Below are 23798 nucleotides of genomic sequence, written 5' to 3'. Positions count from 1 at the left end.
TTGGCTAAGGTGTCTTGGCTAAGGTGTCTCGGCTAAGGTGTCTTGGCTAATGGGTCTCGGCTTATGTGTCTTGGCTAAGGTGTCTTGGCTAAGGTGTCTTGGCTAAGGTGTCTTGGCTAATGTGTCTTGGCTAATGTGTCTCGGCTAAAGTGTCTTGGCTAAGGTGTCTTGGCTAAAGTGTCTTGGCTAAGGTGTCTTGGCTAAGGTGTCTTGGCTAAGGTGTCTTGGCTAAGGTGTCTTGGCTAAGGTGTCTCGGCTAATGTGTCTTGGCTAATGTGTCTTGGCTAAAGTGTCTTGGCTAAGGTGTCTTGGCTAAGGTGTCTTGGCTAATGTGTTTTGGCTAAGGTGTCTTGGCTAATGTGTCTTGGCTAAGGTGTCTTGGCTAAGGTGTCTTGGCTAAAGTGTCTTGGCTAAGGTGTCTTAGCTAAGGTGTCTTGGCTAATGTGTCTTGGCTAATTTGCCTTGGCTAATGTGTCTTGGCTAAGGTGTCTTGGCTAATGTGTCTTGGCTAAGGTGTCTTGGCTAAGGTGTCTTGGCTAAGGTGTCTTGGCTAAGGTGTCTTGGCTAATGTGTCTTGGCTAAGGTGTCTTGGCTAATGTGTCTTGGCTAAGGTGTCTTGGCTAATGTGTCTCGGCTAAGGTGTCTTGGCTAAGGTGTCTTGGCTAAGGTGTCTCGGCTAATGTGTCTTGGCTAATGTGTCTTGGCTAAAGTGTCTTGGCTAAGGTGTCTTGGCTAATGTGTCTTGGCTAATGTGTCTTGGCTAAAGTGTCTTGGCTAAGGTGTCTTGGCTAAGGTGTCTTGGCTAATGTGTCTTGGCTAAAGTGTCTTGGCTAAGGTGTCTTGGCTAATGTGTCTTGGCTAAGGTGTCTTGGCTAAGGTGTCTTGGCTTATGTGTCTTGGCTAATGTGTCTCGGCTAAAGTGTCTTGGCTAAGGTGTCTTGGCTAAGGTGTCTTGGCTAATATGTCTTGGCTAAAGTGTCTTGGCTTAGGTGTCTTGGCTAATGTGTCTCGGCTAAGGTGTCTTGGCTAAGGTGTCTTGGCTAATGTGTCTTGGCTAAGGTGTCTTGGCTAAGGTGTCTTGGCAAAGGTGTCTTGGCTAAGGTGTCTTGGCTAAGGTGTCTTGGCTAATGTGTCTCGGCTAAAGTGTCTTGGCTAAGGTGTCTTGGCTAAGGTGTCTTGGCTAAGGTGTCTTGGCTAAGGTGTCTTGGCTAATGCGTCTTGGCTAATGTGTCTTGGCTAAGGTGTCTTGGCTAATGTGTCTCGGCTAAGGTGTCTTGGCTAAGGTGTCTTGGCTAATGTGTCTTGGCTAAGGTGTCTTGACTAATGTGTCTTGGCTAATGTGTCTTGGCTAAGGTGTCTTGGCTAAGGTGTCTTGGCTAAGGTGTCTTGGCTAAGGTGTCTTGGCTAAGGTGTCTTGGCTAATAAGTCTCGGCTAAGGTGTCTTGGCTAAGGTGTCTTGGCTAAGGTGTCTTGGCTAAGGTGTCTTGGCTAATGTGTCTCGGCTAAAGTGTCTTGGCTAAGGTGTCTTGGCTAATGTGTCTCGGCTAAGGTGTCTTGGCTAAGGTGTCTTGGCTAAGGTGTCTTGGCTAAGGTGTCTTGGCTAAGGTGTCTTGGCTATGGTGTCTTGGCTAAGGTGCTTGGCTAAGGTGTCTTGGCTAAGGTGTCTTGGCTAATGTGTCTTGGCTAAGGTGTCTTGGCTAAGGTGTCTTGGCTAAGGTGTCTTGGCAAAGGTGTCTTGGCTAATGTGTCTCGGCTAATGTGTCTTGGCTAAGGTGTCTTGGCTAAGGTGTCTTGGCTAAGGTGTCTTGGCTAAGGTGTCTTAGCTAAGGTGTCTTGGCTAAGGTGTCTTGGCTAATGTGTCTTGGCTAAGGTGTCTTGGCTAATGTGTCTCGGCTAAGGTGTCTTGGCTAATGTGTCTTGGCTAATGTGTCTTGGCTAAAGTGTCTTGGCTAAGGTGTCTTGGCTAATGTGTCTCGGCTAAGGTGTCTTGGCTAAGGTGTCTTGGCTAAGGTGTCTCGGCTAAGGTGTCTCGGCTAATGTGTCTTGGCTAAGGTGTCTTAGCTACGGTGTCTTGGCTAATGTGTTTTGGCTAAGGTGTCTTGGCTAATGTGTCTTGGCTAAGGTGTCTTGGCTAATGTGTCTTGGCTAAAGTGTCTTGGCTAATGTGTCTTGGCTAAGGTGTCTTGGCTAAGGTGTCTTGGCTAATGTGTCTTGGCTAAGGTGTCTTCGCTAATGTGTCTCGGCTAATGTGTCTCGGCTAATGTGTCTTGGCTAAAGTGTCTTGGCTAAGGTGTCTTGGCTAAGGTGTCTTGGCTAAGGTGTCTTGGCTAAGGTGTCTTGGCTAATGTGTCTTGGCTAATTTGCCTTGGCTAATGTGTCTTGGCTAAGGTGTCTTGGCTAATGTGTCTTGGCTAAGGTGTCTTGGCTAAGGTGTCTTGGCTAAGGTGTCTTGGCTAATGTGTCTTGGCTAAGGTGTCTTGGCTAATGTGTCTTGGCTAAGGTGTCTTGGCTAATTTGTCTCGGCTAAGGTGTCTTGGCTAAGGTGTCTTGGCTAAGGTGTCTCGGCTAATGTGTCTTGGCTAATGTGTCTTGGCTAAAGTGTCTTGGCTAAGGTGTCTTGGCTAATGTGTCTTGGCTAATGTGTCTTGGCTAAAGTGTCTTGGCTAAGGTGTCTTGGCTAAGGTGTCTTGGCTAATGTGTCTTGGCTAAAGTGTCTTGGCTAAGGTGTCTTGGCTAAGGTGTCTTGGCTAAGGTGTCTTGGCTAAGGTGTCTTGGCTAATGTGTCTTGGCTAAGGTGTCTTGGCTAATGTGTCTTGGCTAATGTGTCTCGGCTTAAGTGTCTTGGCTAAGGTGTCTTGGCTAAAGTGTCTTGGCTAAGGTGTCTTGGCTAAGGTGTCTTGGCTAATGTGTCTTGGCTAAGGTGTCTTGGCGAATGTGTCTTGGCTAAGGTGTCTTGGCTAAAGTGTCTTGGCTAAGGTGTCTTGGCTAAGGTGTCTTGGCTAAAGTGTCTTGGCTAAGGTGTCTTGGCTAATGTGTTGGCTAATGTGTCTTGGCAAAGGTGTCTTGGCTAAGGTGTCTTGGCTAAGGTGTCTTGGCTGAGGTGTCTTGGCTAAGGTGTCTTGGCTAAGGTGTCTTGGCTAAGGTGTCTTGGCTAAGGTGTCTTGGCTAAGGTGTCTTGGCTAATGTGTCTTGGCTAATGTGTCTTGGCTAATGTGTCTTGGCTAATGTGTCTTGGCTAATGTGTCTCGGCTAATGTGTCTTGGCTAAGGTGTCTTGGCTAATGTGTCTTGGCTAATGTGTCTTGGCTAATGTGTCTTGGCTAATGTGTCTTGGCTAAGCTGTCTTGGCTAAGGTGTCTTGGCTAATGTGTCTTGGCTAAGGTGTCTTGGCTAATGTGTCTTGGCTAATGTGTCTTGGCTAATGTGTTGGCTAATGTGTCTCGGCTAATGTGTCTTGGCTAAAGTGTCTTGGCTAATGTGTCTTGGCTAATGTGTCTTGGTCAATGTGTCTTGGCTAATGTGTTGGCTAATGTGTCTTGGCTAATGTGTCTTGGCTAATGTGTCTTGGCTAATGTGTCTTGGCTAATGTGTCTTGGCTAATGTGTCTTGGCTAATGTGTCTTGGTCAATGTGTCTTGGCTAATGTGTCTTGGCTAATGTGTCTTGGCTAATGTGTCTTGGCTAATGTGTCTTGGCTAATGTGTCTTGGCTAAGCTGTCTTGGCTAAGGTGTCTTGGCTAATGTGTCTTGGCTAAGGTGTCTTGGCTAATGTGTCTTGGCTAATGTGTCTTGGCTAATGTATTGGCTAATGTGTCTCGGCTAATGTGTCTTGGCTAAAGTGTCTTGGCTAATGTGTCTTGGCTAATGTGTCTTGGTCAATGTGTCTTGGCTAATGTGTCTTGGCTAATGTGTTGGCTAATGTGTCTTGGCTAAGGTGTCTTGGCTAATGTGTCTTGGCTAATGTGTCTTGGCTAATGTGTCTTGGCTAATGTGTCTTGGCTAATGTGTCTTGGCTATGGTGTCTTGGCTAAGGTGTCTTGGCTAAGGTGTCTTGGCTAAGGTGTCTTGGCTAAGGTGTCTTGGCTAATGTGTCTTGGCTAATGTGTCTTGGCTAATGTGTCTTGGCTAATGTGTCTCGGCTAATGTGTCTTGGCTAATGTGTCTTGGCTAATGTGTCTTGGCTAAGCTGTCTTGGCTAAGGTGTCTTGGCTAATGTGTCTCGGCTAATGTGTCTTGGCTAATGTGTCTTGGCTAATGTGTCTTGGCTAATGTGTTGGCTAATGTGTCTCGGCTAATGTGTCTTGGCTAAGGTGTCTTGGCTAAGGTGTCTTGGCTAATGTGTCTTGGTCAATGTGTCTTGGCTAATGTGTCTTGGCTAATGTGTCTTGGCTAATGTGTCTTGGCTAATGTGTCTCGGCTAATGTGTCTTGGCTAAGGTGTCTTGGCTAATGTGTCTTGGCTAATGTGTTGGCTAATGTGTCTTGGCTAAGGTGTCTTGGCTAAGGTGTCTTGGCTAAGTTGTCTTGGCTAATGTGTCTTGGTCAATGTGTCTTGGCTAATGTGTCTTGGCTAATGTGTCTTGGCTAATGTGTCTTGGCTAATGTGTCTTGGCTAATGTGTCTCGGCTAATGTGTCTTGGCTAAGGTGTCTTGGCTAATGTGTCTTGGCTAATGTGTCTTGGTCAATGTGTCTTGGCTAATGTGTCTTGGCTAATTTGTTGGCTAATGTGTCTTGGCTAATGTGTCTTGGCTAAGGTGTCTTGGCTAATGTGTCTTGGTCAATGTGTCTTGGCTAATGTGTCTTGGCTAATGTGTCTTGGCTAATGTGTCTTGGCTAATGTGTCTTGGCTAATGTGTCTCGGCTAATGTGTCTTGGCTAAGGTGTCTTGGCTAATGTGTCTTGGTCAATGTGTCTTGGCTAATGTGTCTCGGCTAATGTGTCTTGGCTAATGTGTCTTGGCTAAGGTGTCTTGGCTAATGTGTCTCGGCTAATGTGTCTTGGTTAAGGTGTCTTGGCTAAGGTGTCTTGGCTAATGTGTCTTGGTCAATGTGTCTTGGCTAATGTGTCTTGGCTAATGTGTCTTGGCTAATGTGTCTTGGCTAATGTGTCTTGGCTAATGTGTCTCGGCTAATGTGTCTTGGCTAAGGTGTCTTGGCTAATGTGTCTTGGCTAATGTGTCTTGGCTAATGTGTCTTGGCTAATGTGTCTTGGCTAAGGTGTCTTGGCTAATGTGTCTCGGCTAATGTGTCTTGGCTAATGTGTCTTGGCTAATGTGTCTTGGCTAATGTGTCTTGGCTAATGTGTCTTGGCTAATGTGTCTTGGCTAATGTGTCTTGGCTAATGTGTCTCGGCTAATGTGTCTCGGCTAATGTGTCTTGGCTAAGGTGTCTTGGCTAAGGTGTCTTGGCTAATGTGTTTTGCTAAGGTGTCTTGGCTAAGGTGTCTTGGCTAATGTGTCTTGGCTAATGTGTCTTGGCTAAGGTGTCTTGGCTAATGTGTCTTGGCTAATGTGTCTTGGCTAAGGTGTCTCGGCTAATGTGTCTTGGCTAAGGTGTCTTGGCTAAGGTGTCTTGGCTAATGTGTCTTGGCTAATGTGTCTTGGCTAATGTGTCTTGGCTAATGTGTCTCGGCTAATGTGTCTCGGCTAAGGTGTCTTGGCTAAGGTGTCTTGGCTAATGTGTCTTGGCTAATGTGTCTTGGCTAAGGTGTCTTGGCTAAGGTGTCTCGGCTAATGTGTCTTGGCTAAGGTGTCTTGGCTAATGTGTCTTGGCTAATGTGTCTTGGCTAAGGTGTCTTGGCTAATGTGTCTTGGCTAAGGTGTCTTGGCTAATGTGTCTTGGCTAATGTGTCTTGGCTAATGTGTCTTGGCTAATGTGTCTTGGCTAATGTGTCTTGGCTATGGTGTCTTGGCTAAGGTGTCTTGGCTAAGGTGTCTTGGCTAAGGTGTCTTGGCTAAGGTGTCTTGGCTAATGTGTCTTGGCTAATGTGTCTTGGCTAATGTGTCTTGGCTAATGTGTCTCGGCTAAGGTGTCTTGGCTAATGTGTCTTGGCTAAGGTGTCTTGGCTAAGGTGTCTTGGCTAATGTGTCTTGGCTAATGTGTCTTGGCTAAGGTGTCTTGGCTAAGGTGTCTTGGCTAAGGTGTCTTGGCTAATGTGTCTTGGCTAAGGTGTCTTGGCTAATGTGTCTTGGCTAATGTGTCTTGGCTAAGGTGTCTTGGCTAATGTATCTTGGCTAAGGTGTCTTGGCTAATGTGTCTTGGCTAATGTGTCTTGGCTAATGTGTCTTGGCTAAGGTGTCTTGGCTAATGTGTCTTGGCTAATGTGTCTTGGCTAAAGTGTCTTGGCTAAGGTGTCTTGGCTAAGGTGTCTTGGCTAATGTGTCTTGGCTAAGGTGTCTTGGCTAAGGTGTCTTGGCTAATGTGTCTTGGCTAAGGTGTCTTGGCTAAGGTGTCTTGGCTAATGTGTCTTGGCTAAGGTGTCTCGGCTAATGTGTCTTGGCTAATGTGTCTTGGCTAATGTGTCTTGGCTAATGTGTCTTGGCTAAGGTGTCTTGGCTAATGTGTCTTGGCTAATGTGTCTTGGCTAAGGTGTCTTGGCTAAGGTGTCTTGGCTAATGTGTCTTGGCTAATGTGTCTTGGCTAAGGTGTCTTGGCTAATGTGTCTTGGCTTATGTGTCTTGGCTAATGTGTCTTGGCTAAGGTGTCTTGGCTAAGGTGTCTCGGCTAATGTGTCTTGGCTAATGTGTCTTGGCTAATGTGTCTTGGCTAATGTGTCTTGGCTAATGTGTCTTGGCCAATGTGTCTTGGCTAATGTGTCTTGGCTTATGTGTCTTGGCTTATGTGTCTTGGCTAATGTGTCTTGGCTAATGTGTCTTGGCTAATGTGTCTTGGCTAAGGTGTCTTGGCTAAGGTGTCTTGGCTAAAGTGCCTTGGCTAAGGTGTCTTGGCTAATGTGTCTTGGCTAATGTGTCTTGGCTAAGGTGTCTCGGCTAATGTGTCTTGGCTAAGGTGTCTTGGCTAATGTGTCTTGGCTAATGTGTCTTGGCTAAGGTGTCTTGGCTAATGTGTCTTGGCTAAGGTGTCTTGGCTAATGTGTCTTGGCTAATGTGTCTTGGCTAATGTGTCTTGGCTAATGTGTCTTGGCTAATGTGTCTTGGCTATGGTGTCTTGGCTAAGGTGTCTTGGCTAAGGTGTCTTGGCTAAGGTGTCTTGGCTAAGGTGTCTTGGCTAATGTGTCTTGGCTAATGTGTCTTGGCTAATGTGTCTTGGCTAATGTGTCTCGGCTAAGGTGTCTTGGCTAATGTGTCTTGGCTAAGGTGTCTTGGCTAAGGTGTCTTGGCTAATGTGTCTTGGCTAATGTGTCTTGGCTAAGGTGTCTTGGCTAAGGTGTCTTGGCTAAGGTGTCTTGGCTAATGTGTCTTGGCTAAGGTGTCTTGGCTAATGTGTCTTGGCTAATGTGTCTTGGCTAAGGTGTCTTGGCTAATGTATCTTGGCTAAGGTGTCTTGGCTAATGTGTCTTGGCTAATGTGTCTTGGCTAATGTGTCTTGGCTAAGGTGTCTTGGCTAATGTGTCTTGGCTAATGTGTCTTGGCTAAAGTGTCTTGGCTAAGGTGTCTTGGCTAAGGTGTCTTGGCTAATGTGTCTTGGCTAAGGTGTCTTGGCTAAGGTGTCTTGGCTAATGTGTCTTGGCTAAGGTGTCTTGGCTAATGTGTCTTGGCTAATGTGTCTTGGCTAAGGTGTCTTGGCTAATGTGTCTTGGCTAAGGTGTCTTGGCTAATGTGTCTTGGCTAATGTGTCTTGGCTAATGTGTCTTGGCTAAGGTGTCTTGGCTAATGTGTCTTGGCTAATGTGTCTTGGCTAATGTGTCTTGGCTAAGGTGTCTTGGCTAAGGTGTCTTGGCTAATGTGTCTTGGCTAATGTGTCTTGGCTAATGTGTCTTGGCTAAGGTGTCTTGGCTAAGGTGTCTTGGCTAATGTGTCTTGGCTAAGGTGTCTTGGCTAATGTGTCTTGGCTAATGTGTCTTGGCTAATGTGTCTCGGCTAATGTGTCTTGGCTAAGGTGTCTTGGCTAATGTGTCTCGGCTAATGTGTCTTGGCTAATGTGTCTTGGCTAATGTGTCTTGGCTAATGTGTCTTGGCTAATGTGTCTTGGCTAATGTGTCTTGGCTAATGTGTCTTGGCTAATGTGTCTCGGCTAATGTGTCTTGGCTAAGGTGTCTTGGCTAAGGTGTCTTGGCTAAAGTGTCTTGGCTAAGGTGTCTTGGCTAATGTGTCTTGGCTAATGTGTCTTGGCTAAGGTGTCTCGGCTAATGTGTCTTGGCTAAGGTGTCTTGGCTAATGTGTCTTGGCTAATGTGTCTTGGCTAAGGTGTCTTGGCTAATGTGTCTTGGCTAAGGTGTCTTGGCTAATGTGTCTTGGCTAATGTGTCTTGGCTAATGTGTCTTGGCTAATGTGTCTTGGCTAATGTGTCTTGGCTATGGTGTCTTGGCTAAGGTGTCTTGGCTAAGGTGTCTTGGCTAAGGTGTCTTGGCTAAGGTGTCTTGGCTAATGTGTCTTGGCTAATGTGTCTTGGCTAATGTGTCTTGGCTAATGTGTCTCGGCTAAGGTGTCTTGGCTAATGTGTCTTGGCTAAGGTGTCTTGGCTAAGGTGTCTTGGCTAATGTGTCTTGGCTAATGTGTCTTGGCTAAGGTGTCTTGGCTAAGGTGTCTTGGCTAAGGTGTCTTGGCTAATGTGTCTTGGCTAAGGTGTCTTGGCTAATGTGTCTTGGCTAATGTGTCTTGGCTAAGGTGTCTTGGCTAATGTATCTTGGCTAAGGTGTCTTGGCTAATGTGTCTTGGCTAATGTGTCTTGGCTAATGTGTCTTGGCTAAGGTGTCTTGGCTAATGTGTCTTGGCTAATGTGTCTTGGCTAAAGTGTCTTGGCTAAGGTGTCTTGGCTAAGGTGTCTTGGCTAATGTGTCTTGGCTAAGGTGTCTTGGCTAAGGTGTCTTGGCTAATGTGTCTTGGCTAAGGTGTCTTGGCTAATGTGTCTTGGCTAATGTGTCTTGGCTAAGGTGTCTTGGCTAATGTGTCTTGGCTAAGGTGTCTTGGCTAATGTGTCTTGGCTAATGTGTCTTGGCTAATGTGTCTTGGCTAATGTGTCTTGGCTAATGTGTCTTGGCTATGGTGTCTTGGCTAAGGTGTCTTGGCTAAGGTGTCTTGGCTAAGGTGTCTTGGCTAAGGTGTCTTGGCTAATGTGTCTTGGCTAATGTGTCTTGGCTAATGTGTCTTGGCTAAGGTGTCTTGGCTAAGGTGTCTTGGCTAATGTGTCTTGGCTAAGGTGTCTTGGCTAATGTGTCTTGGCTAATGTGTCTTGGCTAATGTGTCTTGGCTAAGGTGTCTTGGCTAATGTGTCTCGGCTAATGTGTCTTGGCTAATGTGTCTTGGCTAATGTGTCTTGGCTAATGTGTCTTGGCTAATGTGTCTTGGCTAATGTGTCTTGGCTAATGTGTCTTGGCTAATGTGTCTCGGCTAATGTGTCTCGGCTAATGTGTCTTGGCTAAGGTGTCTTGGCTAAGGTGTCTTGGCTAATGTGTTTTGCTAAGGTGTCTTGGCTAAGGTGTCTTGGCTAATGTGTCTTGGCTAATGTGTCTTGGCTAAGGTGTCTTGGCTAATGTGTCTTGGCTAATGTGTCTTGGCTAATGTGTCTTGGCTAATGTGTCTCGGCTAATGTGTCTTGGCTAAGGTGTCTTGGCTAAGGTGTCTTGGCTAATGTGTCTTGGCTAATGTGTCTTGGCTAATGTGTCTTGGCTAATGTGTCTCGGCTAATGTGTCTCGGCTAAGGTGTCTTGGCTAATGTGTCTTGGCTAATGTGTCTTGGCTAATGTGTCTTGGCTAAGGTGTCTTGGCTAAGGTGTCTCGGCTAATGTGTCTTGGCTAAGGTGTCTTGGCTAATGTGTCTTGGCTAATGTGTCTTGGCTAAGGTGTCTTGGCTAATGTGTCTTGGCTAAGGTGTCTTGGCTAATGTGTCTTGGCTAATGTGTCTTGGCTAATGTGTCTTGGCTAATGTGTCTTGGCTAATGTGTCTTGGCTATGGTGTCTTGGCTAAGGTGTCTTGGCTAAGGTGTCTTGGCTAAGGTGTCTTGGCTAAGGTGTCTTGGCTAATGTGTCTTGGCTAATGTGTCTTGGCTAATGTGTCTTGGCTAATGTGTCTCGGCTAAGGTGTCTTGGCTAATGTGTCTTGGCTAAGGTGTCTTGGCTAAGGTGTCTTGGCTAATGTGTCTTGGCTAATGTGTCTTGGCTAAGGTGTCTTGGCTAAGGTGTCTTGGCTAAGGTGTCTTGGCTAATGTATCTTGGCTAAGGTGTCTTGGCTAATGTGTCTTGGCTAATGTGTCTTGGCTAATGTGTCTTGGCTAAGGTGTCTTGGCTAATGTGTCTTGGCTAATGTGTCTTGGCTAAAGTGTCTTGGCTAAGGTGTCTTGGCTAAGGTGTCTTGGCTAATGTGTCTTGGCTAAGGTGTCTTGGCTAAGGTGTCTTGGCTAATGTGTCTTGGCTAAGGTGTCTTGGCTAAGGTGTCTTGGCTAATGTGTCTTGGCTAAGGTGTCTCGGCTAATGTGTCTTGGCTAATGTGTCTTGGCTAATGTGTCTTGGCTAATGTGTTGGCTAATGTGTCTTGGCTAATGTGTCTTGGCTAATGTGTCTTGGCTAATGTGTCTTGGCTAATGTGTCTCGGCTAATGTGTCTCGGCTAATGTGTCTTGGCTAAGGTGTCTTGGCTAAGGTGTCTTGGCTAATGTGTTTTGCTAAGGTGTCTTGGCTAAGGTGTCTTGGCTAATGTGTCTTGGCTAATGTGTCTTGGCTAAGGTGTCTTGGCTAATGTGTCTTGGCTAATGTGTCTTGGCTAATGTGTCTTGGCTAATGTGTCTCGGCTAATGTGTCTTGGCTAAGGTGTCTTGGCTAAGGTGTCTTGGCTAATGTGTCTTGGCTAATGTGTCTTGGCTAATGTGTCTTGGCTAATGTGTCTCGGCTAATGTGTCTCGGCTAAGGTGTCTTGGCTAATGTGTCTTGGCTAATGTGTCTTGGCTAATGTGTCTTGGCTAAGGTGTCTTGGCTAAGGTGTCTCGGCTAATGTGTCTTGGCTAATGTGTCTCGGCTAAGGTGTCTTGGCTAATGTGTCTTGGCTAAGGTGTCTTGGCTAATGTGTCTTGGCTAAGGTGTCTTGGCTAATGTGTCTTGGCTAATGTGTCTTGGCTAAAGTGTCTTGGCTAAGGTGTCTTGGCTAAGGTGTCTTGGCTAATGTGTCTTGGCTAAGGTGTCTTGGCTAAGGTGTCTTGGCTAATGTGTCTTGGCTAATGTGTCTTGGCTAAGGTGTCTTGGCTAATGTGTCTTGGCTAATGTGTTGGCTAATGTGTCTTGGCTAATGTGTCTTGGCTAATGTGTCTTGGCTAATGTGTCTTGGCTAATGTGTCTCGGCTAATGTGTCTCGGCTAATGTGTCTTGGCTAAGGTGTCTTGGCTAAGGTGTCTTGGCTAATGTGTTTTGCTAAGGTGTCTTGGCTAAGGTGTCTTGGCTAATGTGTCTTGGCTAATGTGTCTTGGCTAAGGTGTCTTGGCTAATGTGTCTTGGCTAATGTGTCTTGGCTAATGTGTCTTGGCTAATGTGTCTCGGCTAATGTGTCTTGGCTAAGGTGTCTTGGCTAAGGTTTCTTGGCTAATGTGTCTTGGCTAAGGTGTCTTGGCTAAGGTGTCTTGGCTAATGTGTTTTGCTAAGGTGTCTTGGCTAAGGTGTCTTGGCTAATGTGTCTTGGCTAATGTGTCTTGGCTAAGGTGTCTTGGCTAATGTGTCTTGGCTAATGTGTCTTGGCTAATGTGTCTTGGCTAATGTGTCTCGGCTAATGTGTCTTGGCTAAGGTGTCTTGGCTAAGGTGTCTTGGCTAATGTGTCTTGGCTAATGTGTCTTGGCTAATGTGTCTTGGCTAATGTGTCTCGGCTAATGTGTCTCGGCTAAGGTGTCTTGGCTAATGTGTCTTGGCTAATGTGTCTTGGCTAATGTGTCTTGGCTAAGGTGTCTTGGCTAAGGTGTCTCGGCTAATGTGTCTTGGCTAAGGTGTCTTGGCTAATGTGTCTTGGCTAATGTGTCTTGGCTAAGGTGTCTTGGCTAATGTGTCTTGGCTAAGGTGTCTTGGCTAATGTGTCTTGGCTAATGTGTCTTGGCTAATGTGTCTTGGCTAATGTGTCTTGGCTATGGTGTCTTGGCTAAGGTGTCTTGGCTAAGGTGTCTTGGCTAAGGTGTCTTGGCTAAGGTGTCTTGGCTAATGTGTCTTGGCTAATGTGTCTTGGCTAATGTGTCTTGGCTAATGTGTCTCGGCTAAGGTGTCTTGGCTAATGTGTCTTGGCTAAGGTGTCTTGGCTAAGGTGTCTTGGCTAATGTGTCTTGGCTAAGGTGTCTTGGCTAAGGTGTCTTGGCTAAGGTGTCTTGGCTAATGTGTCTTGGCTAAGGTGTCTTGGCTAATGTGTCTTGGCTAATGTGTCTTGGCTAAGGTGTCTTGGCTAATGTATCTTGGCTAAGGTGTCTTGGCTAATGTGTCTTGGCTAATGTGTCTTGGCTAATGTGTCTTGGCTAAGGTGTCTTGGCTAATGTGTCTTGGCTAATGTGTCTTGGCTAAAGTGTCTTGGCTAAGGTGTCTTGGCTAAGGTGTCTTGGCTAATGTGTCTTGGCTAAGGTGTCTTGGCTAAGGTGTCTTGGCTAATGTGTCTTGGCTAAGGTGTCTTGGCTAAGGTGTCTTGGCTAATGTGTCTTGGCTAAGGTGTCTCGGCTAATGTGTCTTGGCTAATGTGTCTTGGCTAAGGTGTCTTGGCTAATGTATCTTGGCTAAGGTGTCTTGGCTAATGTGTCTTGGCTAATGTGTCTTGGCTAATGTGTCTTGGCTAATGTGTCTTGGCTAATGTGTCTTGGCTAATGTGTTGGCTAATGTGTCTTGGCTAATGTGTCTTGGCTAATGTGTCTTGGCTAATGTGTCTTGGCTAATGTGTCTCGGCTATTGTGTCTCGGCTAATGTGTCTTGGCTAAGGTGTCTTGGCTAAGGTGTCTTGGCTAATGTGTTTTGCTAAGGTGTCTTGGCTAAGGTGTCTTGGCTAATGTGTCTTGGCTAATGTGTCTTGGCTAAGGTGTCTTGGCTAATGTGTCTTGGTTAATGTGTCTTGGCTAATGTGTCTTGGCTAATGTGTCTCGGCTAATGTGTCTTGGCTAAGGTGTCTTGGCTAAGGTGTCTTGGCTAATGTGTCTTGGCTAAGGTGTCTTGGCTAAGGTGTCTTGGCTAATGTGTCTTGGCTAAGGTGTCTTGGCTAAGGTGTCTTGGCTAATGTGTCTTGGCTAATGTGTCTTGGCTAATGTGTCTTGGCTAATGTGTCTTGGCTAATGTGTCTCGGCTAAGGTGTCTTGGCTAATGTGTCTTGGCTAAGGTGTCTTGGCTAAGGTGTCTTGGCTAATGTGTCTTGGCTAATGTGTCTTGGCTAAGGTGTCTTGGCTAAGGTGTCTTGGCTAAGGTGTCTTGGCTAATGTGTCTTGGCTAATGTGTCTTGGCTAATGTGTCTTGGCTATGGTGTCTTGGCTAAGGTGTCTTGGCTAAGGTGTCTTGGCTAAGGTGTCTTGGCTAAGGTGTCTTGGCTAATGTGTCTTGGCTAATGTGTCTTGGCTAATGTGTCTTGGCTAATGTGTCTCGGCTAAGGTGTCTTGGCTAATGTGTCTTGGCTAAGGTGTCTTGGCTAAGGTGTCTTGGCTAATGTGTCTTGGCTAAGGTGTCTTGGCTAAGGTGTCTTGGCTAAGGTGCCTTGGCTAATCTGTCTTGGCTAAGGTGTCTTGGCTAATGTGTCTTGGCTAATGTGTCTTGGCTAAGGTGTCTTGGCTAATGTATCTTGGCTAAGGTGTCTTGGCTAATGTGTCTTGGCTAATGTGTCTTGGCTAATGTGTCTTGGCTAAGGTGTCTTGGCTAATGTGTCTTGGCTAATGTGTCTTGGCTAAAGTGTCTTGGCTAAGGTGTCTTGGCTAAGGTGTCTTGGCTAATGTGTCTTGGCTAAGGTGTCTTGGCTAAGGTGTCTTGGCTAATGTGTCTTGGCTAAGGTGTCTTGGCTAAGGTGTCTTGGCTAATGTGTCTTGGCTAAGGTGTCTCGGCTAATGTGTCTTGGCTAAGGTGTCTTGGCTAAGGTGTCTTGGCTAAGGTGTCTTGGCTAAGGTGTCTTGGCTAATGTGTCTTGGCTAATGTGTCTTGGCTAATGTGTCTTGGCTAAGGTGTCTTGGCTAATGTGTCTTGGCTAATGTGTCTTGGCAAAAGTGTCTTGGCTAAGGTGTCTTGGCTAATGTGTCTTGGCTAATGTGTCTTGGCTAAGGTGTCTTGGCTAAGGTGTCTTGGCTAATGTGTCTTGGCTAATGTGTCTTGGCTAAGGTGTCTTGGCTAATGTGTCTTGGCTTATGTGTCTTGGCTAATGTGTCTTGGCTAAGGTGTCTTGGCTAAGGTGTCTCGGCTAATGTGTCTTGGCTAATGTGTCTTGGCTAATGTGTCTTGGCTAATGTGTCTTGGCTAATGTGTCTTGGCCAATGTGTCTTGGCTAATGTGTCTTGGCTTATGTGTCTTGGCTTATGTGTCTTGGCTAATGTGTCTTGGCTAATGTGTCTTGGCTAATGTGTCTTGGCTTATGTGTCTTGGCTAAGGTGTCTTGGCTAAGGTGTCTTGGCTAAAGTGTCTTGGCTAAGGTGTCTTGGCTAATGTGTCTTGGCTAATGTGTCTTGGCTAATGTGTCTTGGCTAATGTGTCTTGGCTAAGGTGTCTTGGCTAATGTGTCTTGGCTAATGTGTCTTGGCTAATGTGTCTTGGCTAAGGTGTCTTGGCTAATGTGTCTTGGCTAATGTGTCTTGGCTAAAGTGTCTTGGCTAAGGTGTCTTGGCTAAGGTGTCTTGGCTAATGTGTCTTGGCTAAGGTGTCTTGGCTAAGGTGTCTTGGCTAATGTGTCTTGGCTAAGGTGTCTTGGCTAAGGTGTCTTGGCTAATGTGTCTTGGCTAAGGTGTCTCGGCTAATGTGTCTTGGCTAATGTGTCTTGGCTAAGGTGTCTTGGCTAATGTATCTTGGCTAAGGTGTCTTGGCTAATGTGTCTTGGCTAATGTGTCTTGGCTAATGTGTCTTGGCTAATGTGTCTTGGCTAATGTGTCTTGGCTAATGTGTTGGCTAATGTGTCTTGGCTAATGTGTCTTGGCTAATGTGTCTTGGCTAATGTGTCTTGGCTAATGTGTCTCGGCTAATGTGTCTCGGCTAATGTGTCTTGGCTAAGGTGTCTTGGCTAAGGTGTCTTGGCTAATGTGTTTTGCTAAGGTGTCTTGGCTAAGGTGTCTTGGCTAATGTGTCTTGGCTAATGTGTCTTGGCTAAGGTGTCTTGGCTAATGTGTCTTGGCTAATGTGTCTTGGCTAATGTGTCTTGGCTAATGTGTCTCGGCTAATGTGTCTTGGCTAAGGTGTCTTGGCTAAGGTGTCTTGGCTAATGTGTCTTGGCTAAGGTGTCTTGGCTAAGGTGTCTTGGCTAATGTGTCTTGGCTAAGGTGTCTTGGCTAAGGTGTCTTGGCTAATGTGTCTTGGCTAATGTGTCTTGGCTAATGTGTCTTGGCTAATGTGTCTTGGCTAATGTGTCTCGGCTAAGGTGTCTTGGCTAATGTGTCTTGGCTAAGGTGTCTTGGCTAAGGTGTCTTGGCTAATGTGTCTTGGCGAATGTGTCTTGGCTAAGGTGTCTTGGCTAAGGTGTCTTGGCTAAGGTGTCTTGGCTAATGTGTCTTGGCTAATGTGTCTTGGCTAATGTGTCTTGGCTATGGTGTCTTGGCTAAGGTGTCTTGGCTAAGGTGTCTTGGCTAAGGTGTCTTGGCTAAGGTGTCTTGGCTAATGTGTCTTGGCTAATGTGTCTTGGCTAATGTGTCTTGGCTAATGTGTCTCGGCTAAGGTGTCTTGGCTAATGTGTCTTGGCTAAGGTGTCTTGGCTAAGGTGTCTTGGCTAATGTGTCTTGGCTAAGGTGTCTTGGCTAAGGTGTCTTGGCTAAGGTGTCTTGGCTAATGTGTCTTGGCTAAGGTGTCTTGGCTAATGTGTCTTGGCTAATGTGTCTTGGCTAAGGTGTCTTGGCTAATGTATCTTGGCTAAGGTGTCTTGGCTAATGTGTCTTGGCTAATGTGTCTTGGCTAATGTGTCTTGGCTAAGGTGTCTTGGCTAATGTGTCTTGGCTAATGTGTCTTGGCTAAAGTGTCTTGGCTAAGGTGTCTTGGCTAAGGTGTCTTGGCTAATGTGTCTTGGCTAAGGTGTCTTGGCTAAGGTGTCTTGGCTAATGTGTCTTGGCTAAGGTGTCTTGGCTAAGGTGTCTTGGCTAATGTGTCTTGGCTAAGGTGTCTCGGCTAATGTGTCTTGGCTAAGGTGTCTTGGCTAAGGTGTCTTGGCTAAGGTGTCTTGGCTAAGGTGTCTTGGCTAATGTGTCTTGGCTAATGTGTCTTGGCTAATGTGTCTTGGCTAAGGTGTCTTGGCTAATGTGTCTTGGCTAATGTGTCTTGGCTAAAGTGTCTTGGCTAAGGTGTCTTGGCTAATGTGTCTTGGCTAATGTGTCTTGGCTAAGGTGTCTTGGCTAAGGTGTCTTGGCTAATGTGTCTTGGCTAATGTGTCTTGGCTAAGGTGTCTTGGCTAATGTGTCTTGGCTTATGTGTCTTGGCTAATGTGTCTTGGCTAAGGTGTCTTGGCTAAGGTGTCTCGGCTAATGTGTCTTGGCTAATGTGTCTTGGCTAATGTGTCTTGGCTAATGTGTCTTGGCTAATGTGTCTTGGCCAATGTGTCTTGGCTAATGTGTCTTGGCTTATGTGTCTTGGCTTATGTGTCTTGGCTAATGTGTCTTGGCGAATGTGTCTTGGCTAATGTGTCTTGGCTTATGTGTCTTGGCTAAGGTGTCTTGGCTAAGGTGTCTTGGCTAAAGTGTCTTGGCTAAGGTGTCTTGGCTAATGTGTCTTGGCTAATGTGTCTTGGCTAATGTGTCTTGGCTAATGTGTCTTGGCTAAGGTGTCTTGGCTAATGTGTCTTGGCTAATGTGTCTTGGCTAATGTGTCTTTTCTAATGTGTCTTGGCTAATGTGTCTTGGCTAAGGTGTCTTGGCTTATGTGTCTTGGCTGAGGTGTCTGGGCTAATGTGTCTCGGCTAATGTGTCTTGGCTAATGTATCTTGGCTAATGTGTCTTGGCTAAGGTGTCTTGGCTAATGTGTCTTGGCTAATGTGTCTTGGCTAAGGTGTCTTGGCTAATGTGTCTTGGCTTATGTGTCTTGGCTAATGTGTCTTGGCTAAGGTGTCTTATCTAAGGTGTCTCGGCTAATGTGTCTGGGCTAATTTGTCTCGGCTAATGTGTCTTGGCTAATGTGTCTTGGCTAATGTGTCTTGGCTAATGTGTCTTGGCTAATGTATCTTGGCTAAGGTGTCTTGGCTAATGTGTCTTGGCTAATGTGTCTTGGCTAATGTGTCTTGGCTAATGTGTCTTGGCTAATGTTTCTCGGCTAAGGTGTCTTGGCTAAGGTGTCTTGGCTAATGTGTCTTGGCTAAGAAGTTTTGGCTAAGGTGTCTTGGCTAATGTGTCTCGGCTAATGTGTCTTGGCCAAGGTGTCTCGGCTAATGTGTCTTGGCTAAGGTGTCTTGGCTAAGGTGTCTTGGCTAATGTGTCTTGGCTAATGTGTCTTGGCTAAGGTGTCTTGGCTAAGGTGTCTTGGCTAATGTGTCTCGGCTAATGTGTCTTGGCTAAGGTGTCTTGGCTAATGTGTCTCGGCTAAGGTGTCTTGGCTAAGATGTCTCGGCTAATGTGTCTTGGCTAATGTGTCTTGGCTAAGGTGTCTTGGCTAAGGTGTCTTGGCTAAGGTGTCTTGGCTAAGGTGTCTTGGCTAATGTGTCTTGGCTAAGGTGTCTTGGCTAATGTGTCTTGGCTAATGTGTCTTGGCTAAAGTGTCTTGGCTAAGGTGTCTTGGCTAATGTGTCTTGGCTAAGGTGTCTTGGCTAATGTGTCTTGGCTAAGGTGTCTTGGCTAATGTGTCTTGGCTAATGTGTCTTGGCTAATGTGTCTTGGCTAATGTGTCTTGGCTAATGTGTCTTGGCTATGGTGTCTTGGCTAAGGTGTCTTGGCTAATGTGTCTTGGCTAATGTGTCTTGGCTAAGGTGTCTTGGCTAAGGTGTCTTGGCTAAGGTGTCTTGGCTAATGTGTCTTGGCTAAGGTGTCTTGGCTAATGTGTCTTGGCTAATGTGTCTTGGCTAAGGTGTCTTGGCTAATGTATCTTGGCTAAGGTGTCTTGGCTAATGTGTCTTGGCTAATGTGTCTTGGCTAATGTGTCTTGGCTAAGGTGTCTTGGCTAATGTGTCTTGGCTAATGTGTCTTGGCTAAAGTGTCTTGGCTAAGGTGTCTTGGCTAAGGTGTCTTGGCTAATGTGTCTTGGCTAAGGTGTCTTGGCTAAGGTGTCTTGGCTAATGTGTCTTGGCTAAGGTGTCTTGGCTAATGTGTCTTGGCTAAGGTGTCTTGGCTAAGGTGTCTTGGCTAATGTGTCTTGGCTAAGGTGTCTTGGCTAATGTGTCTTGGCTAATGTGTCTTGGCTAATGTGTCTTGGCTAATGTGTCTTGGCTAATGTGTCTTGGCTATGGTGTCTTGGCTAAGGTGTCTTGGCTAAGGTGTCTTGGCTAAGGTGTCTTGGCTAAGGTGTCTTGGCTAATGTGTCTTGGCTAATGTGTCTTGGCTAATGTGTCTTGGCTAAGGTGTCTTGGCTAAGGTGTCTTGGCTAATGTGTCTTGGCTAAGGTGTCTTGGCTAATGTGTCTTGGCTAATGTGTCTTGGCTAATGTGTCTTGGCTAAGGTGTCTTGGCTAATGTGTCTCGGCTAATGTGTCTTGGCTAATGTGTCTTGGCTAATGTGTCTTGGCTAATGTGTCTTGGCTAATGTGTCTTGGCTAATGTGTCTTGGCTAATGTGTCTTGGCTAATGTGTCTCGGCTAATGTGTCTCGGCTAATGTGTCTTGGCTAAGGTGTCTTGGCTAAGGTGTCTTGGCTAATGTGTTTTGCTAAGGTGTCTTGGCTAAGGTGTCTTGGCTAATGTGTCTTGGCTAATGTGTCTTGGCTAAGGTGTCTTGGCTAATGTGTCTTGGCTAATGTGTCTTGGCTAATGTGTCTTGGCTAATGTGTCTCGGCTAATGTGTCTTGGCTAAGGTGTCTTGGCTAAGGTGTCTTGGCTAATGTGTCTTGGCTAATGTGTCTTGGCTAATGTGTCTTGGCTAATGTGTCTCGGCTAATGTGTCTCGGCTAAGGTGTCTTGGCTAATGTGTCTTGGCTAATGTGTCTTGGCTAATGTGTCTTGGCTAAGGTGTCTTGGCTAAGGTGTCTCGGCTAATGTGTCTTGGCTAAGGTGTCTTGGCTAATGTGTCTTGGCTAATGTGTCTTGGCTAAGGTGTCTTGGCTAATGTGTCTTGGCTAAGGTGTCTTGGCTAATGTGTCTTGGCTAATGTGTCTTGGCTAATGTGTCTTGGCTAATGTGTCTTGGCTAATGTGTCTTGGCTATGGTGTCTTGGCTAAGGTGTCTTGGCTAAGGTGTCTTGGCTAAGGTGTCTTGGCTAAGGTGTCTTGGCTAATGTGTCTTGGCTAATGTGTCTTGGCTAATGTGTCTTGGCTAATGTGTCTCGGCTAAGGTGTCTTGGCTAATGTGTCTTGGCTAAGGTGTCTTGGCTAAGGTGTCTTGGCTAATGTGTCTTGGCTAATGTGTCTTGGCTAAGGTGTCTTGGCTAAGGTGTCTTGGCTAAGGTGTCTTGGCTAATGTGTCTTGGCTAAGGTGTCTTGGCTAATGTGTCTTGGCTAATGTGTCTTGGCTAAGGTGTCTTGGCTAATGTATCTTGGCTAAGGTGTCTTGGCTAATGTGTCTTGGCTAATGTGTCTTGGCTAATGTGTCTTGGCTAAGGTGTCTTGGCTAATGTGTCTTGGCTAATGTGTCTTGGCTAAAGTGTCTTGGCTAAGGTGTCTTGGCTAAGGTGTCTTGGCTAATGTGTCTTGGCTAAGGTGTCTTGGCTAAGGTGTCTTGGCTAATGTGTCTTGGCTAAGGTGTCTTGGCTAAGGTGTCTTGGCTAATGTGTCTTGGCTAAGGTGTCTCGGCTAATGTGTCTTGGCTAATGTGTCTTGGCTAATGTGTCTTGGCTAATGTGTTGGCTAATGTGTCTTGGCTAATGTGTCTTGGCTAATGTGTCTTGGCTAATGTGTCTTGGCTAATGTGTCTCGGCTAATGTGTCTCGGCTAATGTGTCTTGGCTAAGGTGTCTTGGCTAAGGTGTCTTGGCTAATGTGTTTTGCTAAGGTGTCTTGGCTAAGGTGTCTTGGCTAATGTGTCTTGGCTAATGTGTCTTGGCTAAGGTGTCTTGGCTAATGTGTCTTGGCTAATGTGTCTTGGCTAATGTGTCTTGGCTAATGTGTCTCGGCTAATGTGTCTTGGCTAAGGTGTCTTGGCTAAGGTGTCTTGGCTAATGTGTCTTGGCTAATGTGTCTTGGCTAATGTGTCTTGGCTAATGTGTCTCGGCTAATGTGTCTCGGCTAAGGTGTCTTGGCTAATGTGTCTTGGCTAATGTGTCTTGGCTAATGTGTCTTGGCTAAGGTGTCTTGGCTAAGGTGTCTCGGCTAATGTGTCTTGGCTAATGTGTCTCGGCTAAGGTGTCTTGGCTAATGTGTCTTGGCTAAGGTGTCTTGGCTAATGTGTCTTGGCTAAGGTGTCTTGGCTAATGTGTCTCGGCTAATGTGTCTTGGCTAAAGTGTCTTGGCTAAGGTGTCTTGGCTAAGGTGTCTTGGCTAATGTGTCTTGGCTAAGGTGTCTTGGCTAAGGTGTCTTGGCTAATGTGTCTTGGCTAATGTGTCTTGGCTAAGGTGTCTTGGCTAATGTGTCTTGGCTAATGTGTTGGCTAATGTGTCTTGGCTAAGGTGTCTTGGCTAATGTGTCTTGGCTAATGTGTCTTGGCTAATGTGTCTCGGCTAATGTGTCTCGGCTAATGTGTCTTGGCTAAGGTGTCTTGGCTAAGGTGTCTTGGCTAATGTGTTTTGCTAAGGTGTCTTGGCTAAGGTGTCTTGGCTAATGTGTCTTGGCTAATGTGTCTTGGCTAAGGTGTCTTGGCTAATGTGTCTTGGCTAATGTGTCTTGGCTAATGTGTCTTGGCTAATGTGTCTCGGCTAATGTGTCTTGGCTAAGGTGTCTTGGCTAAGGTTTCTTGGCTAATGTGTCTTGGCTAAGGTGTCTTGGCTAAGGTGTCTTGGCTAATGTGTTTTGCTAAGGTGTCTTGGCTAAGGTGTCTTGGCTAATGTGTCTTGGCTAATGTGTCTTGGCTAAGGTGTCTTGGCTAATGTGTCTTGGCTAATGTGTCTTGGCTAATGTGTCTTGGCTAATGTGTCTCGGCTAATGTGTCTTGGCTAAGGTGTCTTGGCTAAGGTGTCTTGGCTAATGTGTCTTGGCTAATGTGTCTTGGCTAATGTGTCTTGGCTAATGTGTCTCGGCTAATGTGTCTCGGCTAAGGTGTCTTGGCTAATGTGTCTTGGCTAATGTGTCTTGGCTAATGTGTCTTGGCTAAGGTGTCTTGGCTAAGGTGTCTCGGGCTAATGTGTCTTGGCTAAGGTGTCTTGGCTAATGTGTCTTGGCTAATGTGTCTTGGCTAAGGTTGTCTTGGCTAATGTGTCTTGGCTAAGGTGTCTTGGCTAATGTGTCTTGGCTAATGTGTCTTGGCTAATGTGTCTTGGCTAATGTGTCTTGGCTATGGTGTCTTGGCTAAGGTGTCTTGGCTAAGGTGTCTTGGCTAAGGTGTCTTGGCTAAGGTGTCTTGGCTAATGTGTCTTGGCTAATGTGTCTTGGCTAATGTGTCTTGGCTAATGTGTCTCGGCTAAGGTGTCTTGGCTAATGTGTCTTGGCTAAGGTGTCTTGGCTAAGGTGTCTTGGCTAATGTGTCTTGGCTAAGGTGTCTTGGCTAAGGTGTCTTGGCTAAGGTGTCTTGGCTAATGTGTCTTGGCTAAGGTGTCTTGGCTAATGTGTCTTGGCTAATGTGTCTTGGCTAAGGTGTCTTGGCTAATGTATCTTGGCTAAGGTGTCTTGGCTAATGTGTCTTGGCTAATGTGTCTTGGCTAATGTGTCTTGGCTAAGGTGCCTTGGCTAATGTGTCTTGGCTAATGTGTCTTGGCTAAAGTGTCTTGGCTAAGGTGTCTTGGCTAAGGTGTCTTGGCTAATGTGTCTTGGCTAAGGTGTCTTGGCTAAGGTGTCTTGGCTAATGTGTCTTGGCTAAGGTGTCTTGGCTAAGGTGTCTTGGCTAATGTGTCTTGGCTAAGGTGTCTCGGCTAATGTGTCTTGGCTAATGTGTCTTGGCTAAGGTGTCTTGGCTAATGTATCTTGGCTAAGGTGTCTTGGCTAATGTGTCTTGGCTAATGTGTCCTTGGCTAATGTGTCTTGGCTAATGTGTCTTGGCTAATGTGTCTTGGCTAATGTGTTGGCTAATGTGTCTTGGCTAATGTGTCTTGGCTAATGTGTCTTGGCTAATGTGTCTTGGCTAATGTGTCTTTTCTAATGTGTCTTGGCTAATGTGTTTTGCTAAGGTGTCTTGGCTAAGGTGTGTCTTGGCTAATGTGTTTTTGCTAAGGTGTCTTGGCTAAGGGTGTCTTGGCTAATGTGTCTTGGCTAATGTGTCTTGGCTAAGGTGTCTTGGCTAATGTGTCTTGGCTAATGTGTCTTGGCTAATGTGTCTTGGCTAATGTGTCTCGGCTAATGTGTCTTGGCTAAGGTGTCTTGGCTAAGGGTGTCTTGGCTAATGTGTCTTGGCTAAGGTGTCTTGGCTAAGGTGTCTTGGCTAATGTGTCTTGGCTAAGGTGTCTTGGCTAAGGTGTCTTGGCTAATGTGTCTTGGCTAATGTGTCTTGGCTAATGTGTCTTGGCTAATGTGTCTTGGCTAATGTGTCTCGGCTAAGGTGTCTTGGCTAATGTGTCTTGGCTAAGGTGTCTTGGCTAAGGTGTCTTGGCTAATGTGTCTTGGCTAATGTGTCTTGGCTAAGGTGTCTTGGCTAAGGTGTCCTTGGGCTAAGGTGTCTTGGCTAATGTGTCTTGGCTAATGTGTCTTGGCTAATGTGTCTTGGCTATGGTGTCTTGGCTAAGGTGTCTTGGCTAAGGTGTCTTGGCTAAGGTGTCTTGGCTAAGGTGTCATGGCTAATGTGTCTTGGCTAATGTGTCTTGGCTAATGTGTCTTGGCTAATGTGTCTCGGCTAAGGTGTCTTGGCTAATGTGTCTTGGCTAAGGTGTCTTGGCTAAGGTGTCTTGGCTAATGTGTCTTGGCTAAGGTGTCTTGGCTAAGGTGTCTTGGCTAAGGTGCCTTGGCTTAATGTGTCTTGGCTAAGGTGTCTTGGCTAATGTGTCTTGGCTAATGTGTCTTGGCTAAGGTGTCTTGGCTAATGTATCTTGGCTAAGGTGTCTTGGCTAATGTGTCTTGGCTAATGTGTCTTGGCTAATGTGTCTTGGCTAAGGTGTCTTGGCTAATGTGTCTTGGCTAATGAGTCTTGGCTAAAGTGTCTTGGCTAAGGTGTCTTGGCTAAGGTGTCTTGGCTAATGTGTCTTGGCTAAGGTGTCTTGGCTAAGGTGTCTTGGCTAATGTGTCTTGGCTAAGGTGTCTTGGCTAAGGTGTCTTGGCTAATGTGTCTTGGCTAAGGTGTCTCGGCTAATGTGTCTTGGCTAAGGTGTCTTGGCTAAGGTGTCTTGGCTAAGGTGTCTTGGCTAAGGTGTCTTGGCTAATGTGTCTTG

General features: G+C 46.1%; 1 long non-coding RNA gene across 1 annotated transcript in view; it reads left to right on the top strand.

The window, feature by feature from the left end:
• The window catches only part of LOC125774540 (uncharacterized), a 28025-nt gene extending 17404 nt beyond the window's left edge, over positions 1 to 10621 (top strand). Inside the window, exon 5 of the long non-coding RNA XR_007421026.1 lies at positions 8252 to 10621. This is a non-coding gene — a long non-coding RNA (uncharacterized LOC125774540). The remainder of the gene's footprint in view (positions 1 to 8251) is intronic.
• The last annotated feature ends 13177 nt before the right edge of the window (positions 10622 to 23798 follow it).

Source organism: Anopheles funestus, unplaced genomic scaffold, assembly GCF_943734845.2.
Source record: "Anopheles funestus unplaced genomic scaffold, idAnoFuneDA-416_04 scaffold_26_ctg1, whole genome shotgun sequence".
Lineage (NCBI taxonomy): Eukaryota > Metazoa > Arthropoda > Insecta > Diptera > Culicidae > Anopheles > Anopheles funestus.
The sequence above is the reverse complement of the archived record's forward strand: the minus strand, read 5'-3'. Positions and strand labels throughout refer to the sequence as shown.